Source organism: Aquila chrysaetos, chromosome 2 (genome assembly GCF_900496995.4).
Source record: "Aquila chrysaetos chrysaetos chromosome 2, bAquChr1.4, whole genome shotgun sequence".
Classification (NCBI taxonomy): domain Eukaryota; kingdom Metazoa; phylum Chordata; class Aves; order Accipitriformes; family Accipitridae; genus Aquila; species Aquila chrysaetos.
This window is the reverse complement of record NC_044005.1, coordinates 54,127,700-54,141,559: the sequence shown is the minus strand read 5'-3', so window position 1 is coordinate 54,141,559 and position 13,860 is coordinate 54,127,700. Positions and strand designations below refer to the sequence as shown.

At 41.3% G+C, this 13,860-nt stretch overlaps 1 long non-coding RNA gene across 7 annotated transcripts; it reads left to right on the top strand.

Moving 5' to 3' along the window:
- Positions 1 to 2: 2 nt before the first annotated feature.
- Positions 3 to 12,655, top strand: LOC121233727. Of its 7 annotated transcripts, XR_005933774.1 has the most exons (6): positions 3 to 108; positions 4,219 to 6,248; positions 8,377 to 8,686; positions 9,382 to 9,678; positions 9,787 to 9,990; positions 10,869 to 12,655. It is a non-coding gene; the product is annotated as an uncharacterized LOC121233727 (long non-coding RNA). The 7 variants fall into 7 exon arrangements; XR_005933772.1 differs by lacking the exon at positions 4,219 to 6,248 and having other exon boundaries at positions 9,787 to 9,920; XR_005933771.1 differs by lacking the exon at positions 4,219 to 6,248.
- The last annotated feature ends 1,205 nt before the right edge of the window (positions 12,656 to 13,860 follow it).

Here is a 13,860-nt window from a genome sequence, read left to right as displayed (position 1 = left end):
TTCACCGCATCGAGTTTTCACCTCGAGTGCCGCGTTCGGTTTTGGGCCCCTCGCTGCAGGAAAGACGTGGAGGTGCTGGAGCGTGTCCAGAGAAGGGCAACGGAGCCGGTGAGGGGCCTGGAGCACAAGTCTTGTGAGGAGCGGCTGAGGGAGCTGGGGCTGTTCAGTCTGGAGACGAGGAGGCTGAGGGGAGACCTGATCGCTCTCTACAACTACCTGAAAGGAGGTTGTAGCGGGGTGGGTATCAGTCTCTTCTCCCAAATAACAAGCGATAGGACAAGAGGAAGTGGCCTCAAGTTGCGCCAGGGGAGGTTTAGTTTGCGCATGAGGAAAAATTTCTACACCAAAAGGGTTGTCAGGCACTGGAACAGGCTGCCCAGGGAAGTGGCGGTGTCACCATCCCTGGAGGTATTCAAAAAGCGCGTAGACAAGGCACTTCACGACGTGGTTTAGTGGGCATGGTTGACGGTTGGACTCGATGATCTCAAGGTCTTTTCCAACCTAAACGATTCTGTGGTTCTATAAATCTTGTTAGGGACAGCGTTTCTTACTAATGAAGAGGGTTGAGCCTGCAGGACCTTCTAGCTGTGGTGGTGGTGGTGCTGTGTAGAAGATGAACGTAGTCCGAAAAAGTCCAGAAAAGAGTCCAAAAAGAAAAAGTATTGCTGAAGAATCTTTATAAAACAGCGGGACAATCAAGGAACAGAAAACATACATTTTAATAATAGAGACATCATAATACCGAGGGTACTGTCTCAGCTGAAAAATACAGCCATTTCATTTGTCAAATGTGTCTTAACCCAAAAGTAGGCACTTAAGAAGGATAAATAATTAAATTGAATTTTTAAATAAAATACTTAGCGGTATGAGGCAGGGCATTTCATATGGAGTTTTATATCATTTTACAAGTTAAGAAACATTTTTTACTCTCACAGGTTTATTTTCTTACATAACGCAGTGATTGTGGTACTACATACTGAGCTACTGCTCAGATTGCACTTATCTATGAATGTTGCTAAACCTATCATTTATAATTGATTTTAAAGGCAATCCTATTTTCAGAAATCAAACATGAAAAGAAAAGCCTAAGAAGGAACTTTTGCAGGCTGAAGGTTTAAGGCTGCAATTTTTGTCCAGTGATAAAAAAGAGAATGGGAATAATTAACAAAATGGTTATGGCTATTAGTTTGAAAGGAAAGTACACAGAATTAGCGGACATTGAATGCTGAACTGAAATAAAATGCAGCATGCCCATCCTTACCAAAAGGTTAAGAAAGCTTTGGGAAGTCTCTATAAAAGTAAAAATGTTGCTTAAGTGGAAGCACTTGAGAGTGGGAGATGGGATCGACTGTTAGTTAGGGTCCCTCTGCTCCTTGGCTAAATAGCCTGCTCGCCAGCGGCCACCAGGCTCTCCTTGGTCTGTTGCGGATAAGCACGTCTTGGTCCTGCACTGAGACAGCGGTCGAGGTGTGGATGAGCTCTGATCTGAGCCTCGGGTCTGAGCCTGAGCCGTCTGGCCCCACAAGACTCTCTGTAGTGTAGCAGGACCTTCCCCCTGTGTTAGGCAGGGTAATGGAAGTGGATTTGCTTCTGCGGCAAGAAGGAGAAAAGACATGGGGAGAGGAAGGCAGCGAGCGCTCCTCTCTCCTGCTCCCTATCACTGGGGCGCAAGGCTGGGGGGGGGCAGTGAACGAGGATTTGGTACCTGTGTCCCATATCTCCTCAGAAGGGCAACGGGAGGGCAGGGGGTGGGGAAAAATGTTGGAGTCCCTTTAGTTCGGCCAGTAGATCCACAGCGCTAATTCTTAATGATCACTTTTATTTATGCGCTAATTTGAGCCAGTAAAGTGTGCTGTGTTCATCTTCTACACAGCACCACCACAGTAGGTCCTGCAGGCTCACATCAGCTCACAGCTAACAGTGGCTTGCTTCATGTGATGAATTCATAATCTCTCAGAACAGGAATCCATTCCATCTCCTCTGTGAAGCCCTTACTCTTTTCCAAAGATGAGTTTTCGTTAGTTACTGATTTTTTCTGCTTCGCTATTCCTGCAATCTTCACAGTGCGCTCTTTTTCCTTACAAAAACTTCTGACAGCCAAGGCAGACTATTTCTGTCCAGACCAACTTGATCTCTTTCAAAGTATTAAATCACATCGTTGTTCTCTGATTCTTTCATTCTCTCTGCTGGCTCACATTCTCTCTGGAGCATCTACTGTGGAAAGACACTGAAGCATTACGTACACTTCACTGAACCAAGTCCTCCTCCTCCTTCATCACATGTCTTTTCTAAGAAATTGTAAGAGAGAAACTGTCTGTTACAGGAATTTCTCTTCTGGAGTTTTATTTCACTTTCAAGTCATACAGCTTGCCTGACAGCTTCAAATCATATTGTGAAATCTCGGTTGAGTAGAAACTAGCAGTTCCTCAAAATTGTTCTTCGGGAATTTAGAGGTCTGTTTTGGCTGTTCATACACTGCTGTGGAAATGCTTAGGACTTTGTTTGCCTTTGGCCCTCATAGTAAATACTTTCCTTTGTACTGGAGTTTCCTTTAACTATTTGCTGTCAGTCCACTTGGCACTGGAAAAGCCTCTTGCAGCATTGCTAGGTTTGAGTCCATCCTTTATTTTTATTGCAGTACTTCAGTTTTATTCAGTTTGAAGGGGGGTGGAATCCTTCATACCCAGATATGTGTCTCAGGTAGCTTCCCCACTGTGATCTTCTTCCCTGTGAGCCTCTTGAGTTTGTATGGATATGAAAATCATACTTGTCCATTATTTGAGTAACTCTCTGAATTTGTTTTAGAAAATAACAGGACCCAAATAGCTGAAGTAACTTTCTGGTTTTTTCTCCTTTGTGTTAGGGAGCTTCTTGCTAAAAACTGCCTTTTTGTCAGATGCATATTGGAAAGTGAGGCTTTTCCAGACTAGAGACCACCTGTCAGTCTCATGGTCTGCATAAGCAACTTCCATCAGCTCCTTCACTGAACACCAGGTCTGCAGAGAGCCCAGAGCTGCATTGTGGGAGATCCCAAACACAGCTACACACTAACCTGCAGCAGAAAAGCCCTGGTGACCATTTTGTCTCTTGAGGTCGTGTCCTCAGACCACTGAGAGAAAGGGCGAGCTAAACAGAACAAGATACACTAAACAGGCTTATGATTTAGGCAAGGCTTTTCCAAATCCATCGTTCTCTGTTAGTAGTTCAACACACTGGTAAACAGCATGAGAGGGAGAATCCTGAAAATTGCTCTGGATGGTGTTGTGGTTTAACCCCAGCCAGCAACTAAGCACCACACAGCCACTCGCTCACTCACACACACAGTGGGATGGGGGAGAGAATTGGAAAAAAAAGTAAAACCCGTGGGTTGAGATAAAGACAGTTTAACAGGTAAAGCAAAAGCCGCGCACAAACAAAGCAAAGCAAGGAATTCACTCACCACTCCCCATGGGCAGGCAGGTGTTCAGCCATCTCCAGGAAAGCAGGGCTCCATCACAAGTAACGGTGACTTGGGAAGACAAACGCCATTGCTCCGAACGTCCCTCCTTCCTTCTTCTTCCCCCAGCTCTATATTACAGAGCATGACGTCCCATGGTCTGGGATGTCCCTGTGGTCAGTTGGGGTCAGCTGTCCCGGCTGTGTCCCCCCCCCAACCCCTTGTGCCCCCCCAGCCTGCTCGCTGCTGGGGTGGGGTGAGGAGCAGAACAGCCCTTGGCTCTGGGTAAGCACTGCACAGCAGTAACAAAAACATCCCTGTGTCATCAACACTGTTTTCAGCACAAATCCAAAACACAGCCCCATACCAGCTAGTGTGAAGAAAATTAACTCTATCCCAGCCAAAACCAGCACAACGGGAGGTGAACAAGTTGCCTGCCTGCCTCACGCTGAGGGAGGCTGCACTTTTTGTCATGAATTCCTGCCCTCAGTAATTGAGTTACCATTCATTGCATTTGTTGTTTGAAGGAACAAGCAAGTAGGAGGCTGGGAACACAATGCAAATACTATACTGCCTGGCGTACACAGAATAAACCCTATGGCTTGCAGGAAACACCAGGTACACATACGGTGACCATGCATGTAGCATGTGCACCGTACGCCCAGCAGTTCTCCATGTAGTTAGGCAGTGCATGTGTATGTGTTAGGAATGTGCACTGTGTAAGCAGAATTTAAAACATTTTGTGAAAAGTGTTGAGTCTGACGTTTTCTGTCCACCTCCAGTTGCGCAGAAGCCCTGAGCGTGTTTCTCTGGGACCAAGGGCATTGCTTTTTGAAGCGTTCAGCCCTAGGGTACAGCAGCACAGACCTTTCACCATGGATAGGCTACCTTACATCCACAAATCTCAGAAAAATATAACAGCACCTCCAGGCCTTCCCAGACAAGATTCCCAAGCACACATACAAAAAAGAGAACACATGTAAGGGAATAAAAGAGCAAATAAAAGGTGGCTGCAATGGAGCCTCTCTCATCTTTGTGCTACGATGCCAAAATCATACCAAGCATCGGCATAAAATTCGGAGGAAGCAAAATGTTCAGCTTTCAAAACTGAAGGAGGTAACCGAAGAAGGCTTTTTTTCCTCTCGACATGGAGATGTATCTGAAGATCATCTCCCCCAGAGGGCAGTGCAACTTAAAGAATGGCATTTAAATGGAAATTGGCAATTTGAAGATGTGTTTTTTATCTCAAGAGAGTTAACAGAAAAATAGTCTACAGGGATGTATTTTCTGGAATAAATCTGTGTACACAGTACGACTCTACCTTTCATGCACTTTAAGCCATATTTAAGTGAAATCTACAGAAATCCCTTTTTTTGCCCTTGATCCTCTAAATGAAAAGTAATATTGAAATAATGTCTGTGATAACAGATTATGATATCCAGGGTTATAGCTCTATTGTGAGAGAGAAGTGGAGTACAAAAGAATAAAATTCTTGTTTCTGATGGACTGTACAAAGACTCGTAATAGAGATATCTGAAATTAAATGGAATTCAGAGGCCATATTTTTTAAGGACTGACCTCGACGCAAATCTAATACCGATTCAAATAAATAGATAGGACTATAGAATAAACGTTTCTCTTTATCTTCCTCTTACAAGTTTTTTTTGTTCTAACAATACCTGTTCCTGTAGATCAAAATCAAATGATGCAATGGACTTAAATGCTAAAGCATTATTATGTATGTTTATAAAATTATGTTTTGTCATATTGAAAAATACATTACTGAGTAGAAATTGATTAACAACATACATTTTTTTGTAAATATGTATGGTTTTAATCCTTCTTTTAGAAAAGAGTGAATAATCCGAAACTTCTATACAGCTACTGTCATGAAGCAAAGAACAAAAAATCATCAGATTGTGTCGAATTGCTGTCACTCCATTCGTGGCAACAGAAGATTAAATGCAGATTGGGTCAAGATTGTTATTAACGTTCCTATTAAGCCCCATCACAGTCATTGCAAGTGAGAGAGGAAAATTAATTTCTACCTCTGTTACTGTTATTGTTTGCTTGGAAAAAATGCTCGCTAGTGGTAAATTAACAAGACAGTTCCACATCACTACATAATGCTCTATGTTCTTAACAGGAAAAGACAGAAATATCTGCAATAAAATCAAACCCCCTCAATCTGTATAGTGTAGTATGGTTCAGTGTTTCTAAATAATTGGCATTTTAGAGACTGCTGCTAGCATTGTATCAACGTATGATGGATGCCTTTAAAACACAATACTGACAACTTTCATTCTATTCCCATCTTGCCTAGCAGTCCAACTGTGAGAAGCTTTGTGTTTGTATTGTTCATCCTGGGGATATGTCTAAAGAAACCTGTGGAATTCATCAAGGAATGATTTTTTTTTTCCCCTTATTGTTTGTCAGCCAGTGAGATTTTAGAAGACCTGGGTCCATCTGTGTTCTTCAACATCATCTGGTCTTGCGTATCGGAGGGCTCACCCAGGTGTCTGAGAGGACCTGAGGACACATAACTGGCACTGCCTTGGGCTGCTGTCAGTCTCACGCCTCAGTGACCAGAGACCTGGTCGCAGTGGCTTTGCCGAAGGCAGCTTTCGGCACAGGTTTGGCGGGATGCTTGTGCTCAGGGTTCCCTGGGTGCACGCTGGCCGGCTGCGACTCCTCTGGTGCCCTGGTCCCCTGCCCGTGAATAAACGCTGATCAACAGCCTAATGAGAACAGGGAGAGAAAATGCTGTGAAAGCTGCCCCTGCGCATCTTTCATGCGTGTTCAGTGTTAAATGGTAACCTGCCTCTCTTCACTGGATTTTTTTTTTTTCTTTTGAGGGTAGGCAGGGTTTCCTTGGCTTTTACTCTGAGCAAATTTACCAAAAACTGGTTCAGGACTGAAAGCCATCTCGTTATATATATATAAAAGTTATCCTCATAGGTACAGACATACACAGAGTATTTGTTGTTTCTCATTTTAATCATGTAGATTTATGTATGTATGTAATTACATATCTGCATGTTGCACACTGATGTGCATATACATGTACACAAAAATGTACACCTACATACCTGTATGCATTAATATGTTACTTGAAATGAACTGCTGTGGATCTTTATACTGTACCAGCACTTCCAATGAATTTGCTGGCACTTTACTCTTCATTTCAACACTGTAGATACACAGCCATTTGGGTTTTACTTATTTCTTTTTATTAGTAATGGCTAATTTGGAGCCAAATAATTTTCCTGAATTTTTATAAATGCCTCTTAACTTCTATGTGAAATCTACCTCTGGGCCAGAACCTTAACTGGCACAGCATCACCTCCCTCCACTGAATTTGGTAGAGGTGTATGTGCCCTAACATTAACTAAAAAGATGATGATTTATATATATATATAGTGGGTAGCACATATAATTAATTAAATGAGGTGTAACATTTTTGTTAATTGCATCTCTTTTGACAAATACGTGTAACTACTGTCTCATCTAAAAATAGGCCAAGAAGTGCAGATATTTTTATCTCAGGATTAACAGGCAAGTTCTAAATGAGACAGTTTAATTCTAAATGGCCTCAGAGTTATATACCTCATAGTTAAGGCCCAGATTAGAAGATGATAGTGGTCTAGACAGTATCTGCTCAATCTCTTCTGGATAGTAGTATCTGGAGCCAGTTGATCATTGAAATAAGTATTTTTAAATAACTCTTAAAATACATACATACACACAAAAAGCAAAACTGTTACAGAAAGTTGATAGAGAAGATAATTTTTTTTTTTTTTTTTGTGTCTGCAGGGATGTTATTGGAGCTATGCTGATATACATCACCTGTTACTGGTCTGTATTATTAATGACCTTCCTTTCATTTTCAAAGGCAATGAGGACTTATTTCCCTCAGTTACGAGTTTCAGCTAAGCAAAAATTTTGCCAGTCAGGAGTGGCAATACAGAGGTTCTGATCTTCTTAAAATGTAATCATGAGGAGGTAAAGCTGTAGGATTTTAGTATTTGCTCCATAAAAACACTTACCTGTTGCAGCAACATGAAAGCAACAGCTAGGGACCATTTTGCTGTTAGGACTGGTATTTCGGGCACTATGGCCAATTTCAAAGAAATTAATAACATTGGTGGGACCAGATGCTGTTCATCGGCTATTTTAAACAAATTAAAATATGAAATTGCTGAACCACTAGCTGTTATTTAACTGGCTCTGGCAGTTGTCCCAGAAGACAGAGGGCAACAAATGTGATGCCAATTTTTCCAAAGGTTCCGGGGGCACCTGCACAACTCAGCCTCCCGGGAACACATGCTTCACAAACCTAATAGCATTCTTTCAAAAAGTTAGTGAGCATATGAATAAGGGTGATTTGGCTTCTGCAGTGTACCTGGATTTCTAAAAAGCCTTACACAAGGTCCTCACTAAGAGCTTTCAAAGCAACTAATCAGTCATGAAATGACAAAAGAGGCTCCTTTTTCGATTAATAGCTACTAGCAAGATCCATCAAGGGCTATTAAACTAATTGTCCTGTTGCAACCTCTATTCAGAAAAGCCTTAAAATGGTAATTGCTGGAACCCGGATGGCAAAGCTATCACCACCTGCTTGTCCTTCACTTACACCCTTTCCTGAAGCATTTGCTATTGGCCTCTGTCAGGGACATAATGCTGGGCAAGAAGACTTTTACTCTGACCTAGTGCAGCCTTTCCACTACTCTTAGCTAAGTGTCGTATGCACTGAGTAATAAAAAGGATCTATGTTTTCCTCAATTTAATGATAAAGGGGCTCTTCCTTACATAACTTAATAATTTTATTTAAAAATAGAGCAACCATTTTCACATCAATAGCTTCTTTTATGGAGGATATCAAACTTACAAAATTTGAGCCATTGGGCAGTGCAGAAATCTATCATTCCTTTTGTTATTAGGAGATTTTGGAGAAAGGAACGCAGTTCCTGCAGTTTGATGAGTTGTGACGAGACCTCCTCTGCAGAGTCCTGGGAGACCGGCAGGGACACATGTTGGCTGTAATCCTTGAACCCAAGAGCTGCCCTTGTGCAGAGAAATCGGAGGCGGAATTTGTACAAGTGTGCTTGACATGGCTACGCTTTAGCAACTCGCACAGCCACAAGCACCGAAGTACTGAATATGAGGAAAGTTTGGACTACAGCATGAACTGTGCATCTGTATAAGCTCACGTAAGAGAGTGCAACACTATTCAAGTCAACTTTTGTAAATGTAAGCATTCTCCCTCACTGTAACTTCTTTCCCAGCATGACCACGTATACGTCAGTGGCAGGTTCAGGTGTAGAAGCAAACAGTCCTGTCCCTTTTAACAAAGCTGTTAGGAGAGAAGATTTATGTCTGTGTACTAAATGGATAAATTGCTCTCAGTCTGTTAAGCTGTCGGTATGATCTCTCAGCAAGCTGGAATGGTTCACTGCTGGTTTTTGGAGTGGAACAAATTGCCTGTGTGCAAGTATGGCCTAATATGGCACTACGGATATACTGATCAATGCATTCAAGGAAGTAAATCAGTGTTTATTTTCAGAATCCTTTGACTTCATAGGGAACTGGTTTTTAAACACAGAGAAAAAGAATAGACGTTTTCAGAGATGAATGCCTAAATTAATATGTAAATAAGTCCTCTGCAGTCCCATTAACTTCAGCTGAACTTGCTGATTTCTCTGGACCTCCAGCTAGCAGACCATTCAGGCCACCCAGGAATCATGCCTAATTTCAGGTCCCCATTTTCAAAAAAACCCTTGAGAGAATGCTTAAAGCCAGAATTAATTTTTAACAATTGCTTATTTGTGATGATGGGCAACTTATTTTGCAGAATCTAAAGTTAAACTGATTTAGTACTATGAAAGAAAAAAACACATTGAACAACATAAGCCTCCTTCTGCCATTTTTCTTCTCTGGCTTGACAGGTTGGTTTGAAGAACAGTGTTTTTTTCCCTGCTAAATCTGAGCTTCATCATTCATGGTATTCTGCACTAGAGTAATGGTATTGGAGCAGTTGCTTTATAATAATGATGGAAAAGCCACAGGCTAGAGGAAGTATTCAGAAGCACTGGTATTTCTATGACTGCTTTGGAATACGTTCAGCACTTATTTCCTCCTTATGCATATGAATTTACCCAAGCACAGCAAGGTTTTGTTGCATGCATCTGGTTCACTGCTCTGCATTGTGGAAGTTTGTCATAATGAAAAACACAGGAATCTCGGTAATTTTCCTTATTTATTTAATAGAGACTTTCTATCAAGTCACATCTAATTCCAAGGTGTTTAAGTGCTGTTGAGGGATCAGACCACAACCATTTTTTGGTTTGCAGACAACAAAAGCCCGGCTGATGTGTGGGTGAAACTGGCAGATAACCTGGCTGCTCTGTGAAGCCTGGGTCTCGATGGTGTGCCCTGTTCCTACTCACCTGAGCCGCAAGCTCACACAAGGATGATGGCATCTCAGGTACTACATCATGACCTATGACCACCTTTGATGGTTAAACATTGACCCACAAGACATTATCAGGAAAGATGTAAGTACTAGCAGGTGTTAAAAGTAACTGTATTTGAGGTATTTACTTCAATACAAATAAAGTATTTCTTGACTGAGGTCTACTGGATAATATTCTGGCCAATCGACAAGGCTTTGAACCAAGGAGGCTTTTGTTTCGAGGTGCTAACACTTCACTGTCCCATTTTTTTAACTGTTTGTAACAAGTTTTGTCTTTAGACTGTCGTTTTACCTGTATTTGTTTCTGTAACTGTGACAAATGATTCTTTTTCTTCTTGAAGCCTTTATGACAAGGAGGGACACTGGTCAATTATCATACAATGATCATGGTGTCAGGAAAAGTTTACATAGTCTGTTGTGAATCCAACATATCCTCTCTAGGATCCATTTCCTGTATATAAAAATTCTCATGTCTGAAAACAAGAGAGGGGGGTTATTTAACCATGCAAGAGTTTAGGAGGGGTCTGTCTAGTGCACTATCACGAATGTGGCAGTACATCTTATTCATTACTAATAGTTTCCTGATTTTCTTCCTGATCCCAGTTGCAGATCAGTTTATTGTAACCTAAGGCAGGAAGAAGAATCACTGTAATTTTATTTCTCTTCTGCACAAGATTTTGTACTTTTTTCAAACAAGTGCAACTGGATTTTTGCTATTTCATCTGTCTCATATAAGTGAATTACAAACATCGATTTTATAAGTCACTGATGATCTGTTACATAAATATTGCGTGCTCTGGGCTTGCTTTCTTAGGTTTTCCAGGCTTTCCCAGCATATTATTATGGCAAATTTGCGTGATACGTTCTCTACATTTTGTATAAGTAAGTTATTTTATATGGATATCTTTTCAGATCCAGACTGAAAAATACTTTTCTTATCTTGTCTCTTGACTTTCACAGCAGCTTAACTTCTATCCTAGAAAACATCTGTCTTCAATGACAACATGTGCCATAGGCAGTGTGTGGCAACCGTAGAGGAAAAGTGTTCATCTAAAGGAAATACTACCTGACCTCCCTCCTTCTCGGGGCTGTCAGGGCTCTAGCCTGTGGTGACTCCAGCTCCTCTGGCTCTCCAGAACCTGCAGCAGTCAGCAGCACGGTCAGGACAGCTTCTGCCGGCTCCTCATTGCACTCTCGTCTTACATCTTACCGCAGCTTGTCCCAAGCACCCGGACTGTTTGACACTACCATGACACGAAACTTTCAATGCTGAACTAGATTAACTCTTATTTTGACTCTAGGGCTAAAGCTAGGACAGTCAGTCCTGGGTTGTGCTGTCTCCTGGTGGGGATTGGCACTACGGTTTTCAGCAGCTTCCCACCATTTCTGGAGTGACCCCAGACCAGCTTTGTTTCTGGGCAAAGGAATTTGGTGAAAGCTGATCAAGTTGTGAATAGCGTTTGCCTATCTCCATGTAGTAAACTTATTTCAGGTAGGCATGCAAGGTCTCGTAAAAAAGGCAATGAGATTTTCTGCCAGCTCTGAGCAGTGAATCAGAGCTTGGGGACAAAAATGTTGTTCTTGTCTACCCACCTGATATCCAGGTAAGAAGAGCCAGCTCCAGGCTACTCAACAACAGAGGCAGATTTCAATTTCAATGCTCCAAGAAAAAGAATAAAATGTAATTTGACTTCTTTCTGGGGTGGTAAACTCTGTGACAGCAGTGTGTCAAGTGAGGCAGATGATACAACTGGTCTTAAGGAGGTCAGTGGCGGTTTCAGGGCGATGTGGATGGTGAAAGACAAGGTTCAAGTGGTGCTGGTCCAAGTGGTGCTGGGGGTGGATTAAAAATCACTATCCAGAGTCCCTCATACTGGGTAAATTAGAGGCCCAGAAATGCCCTCATCTATCTCTTGCAACATGCCAAACTGAAGGCCACTCTAAAGCTTTCTTAACGCTTTCTTAAATGATGTGCCCTAGATAAACATCTGGTTGCCCAAGCTCTCCTGCGTAGTCAGCGAGTGGACGATAGTTAACCCGCTGCTATTTTTCTCATTGATTTAAGCACAGAGTCTGGAGGGAGAGGGCTTTGGACTCTGGCATCTTGGTGACAGGACTCCAAGCCTCAGGACTGGAGACATGTTTCAGGAGGCGGACGAGCTCCTACCTGCGTGTATATCCTAACCCAGACGATGGAGATTGAAAGCGGAGAGCAGCCTGCAAGAGCACGATCAGTTGGGGTGAATCTGGACTTGCATATCCAAGCAGGCACATTCTGGTGTCCCAGCATGTGTGACGTGGTTTGGGCCTATAAATATGCAGCATATCTTTGTATATAAAACATAGACATTAGTGCAAAAGAAATACGTTAAGCCCATGATGAATATTTTTATACCATGCTTATAAATTGAATTTACAGTGTTATGGTTTTATCCTTATCAGCTTAGCTAGTGACAGATGCCATTCTGGACCCCAGGTAACATCCCTAGCATTCCATTTAGTAGCAGATATTTTCAAATCCAAGCAGTATAAATGCTGATTCTTGCTGAAACTCATGTTTATACAACTGTTTATGCACATCTTTCTAAAGAGAGGGCCACAGATAGTCAAGCTTAGGAGGCTGGGAACCATTTTATAGATCACTCTGGTGTTCTCGTGTCAAGACTAGATATGCCATTAACTGAAAAGTTTGGAAAATGTTTTTTCCCTATGTTTCAGTGTTTCAATTAAAAGTATTTTTTTCTTTCTACCAGTCTTTCTTTGCCTTTAGGCTTCTATTAAAAAAACAAACAAACAAACCCAAACAAACAATCAAACACCAACACCACCCCCAAATACCCCAAAACTTACATTTTTTGTATCATTTACAATTTTTCAGCAAAATTAGAAAATTTTCAGTGAAAGTAAAGGTATAGACTAAGGATGTCATACTGTTTATCTTATGAAAGCTGAAAAGACAACAGCATAAGATGCAATAGTTGAAATCTCTGCTTTTGTATGCTTTATGTACTTAATATTGCCAGCATTAACATTTATAATCCATGGCACTCACTAAATCAACATTCATGGAAAATTAGAAAAGGATTCATCACGTAACTGGTTGATATTGATGAATTCCCTTTCCAATGAAAGGTTGGACCAGACAAATCTTTTGAAGTCCTTTCCAAGCTGGGATGTTCCATGATTCTATGAATGATGTGCTAGTATTAGCTTACAGCCAAAACCATATTTCAACATTACAGTACCAGGCTTTTGCAGTATTTGTAGGTTTTGTTCTTTTTCACTTTCTGGTTCCAAATATTCTCTCATGATCAAGTCAAATTGACCTAAATTAACTAAACTAAAAAAACCCATATGGCAAACACATTATTCCTATATATTTATATATTTCACATCTGTAGTGTAGTAGAGGAAATTCACATTCTGTTGTGTTGCATGAAACCAAAACAGAAACAATGTAAGTCAATATTTAGCACTTGCCATACAGCAAGGACCACTTTGTCTGTCTTCCAGGTGAAGACTTACTTACAGGAGCAGCTGTATTGAGTTTAGAAGCACATTCAAGTGAGTAAACATTGCATAAACTCTAAACAACATAGCAAATGAACTTTCCAGTGACAGCCCCCCAAATCATTTGGTTTATTAATTTAGAAGACCAACCATCTGTGCATATTGTGAACTGTCCCATGGTATGTGTGGAACTCTGAAGAGGAAATAATGTTTTCTAGTGAACAACTAGAGGAAACATATATTTCAGGGATTATGAAAGTGGAAAAAAACTCAGGCTATGTGTGTCTTCTACATAGTGATGATTTGAAAATTTTGCATTCTACAATAACCAAGCTCTTTACTAAATGGTTGTGGCAGGAGCCTCATAGTAGGTCTGAATGATGGAAACACCACATGCACCATTTCCGTAGCCATTGAACTCTTGTGTGAATCATTACAGCTG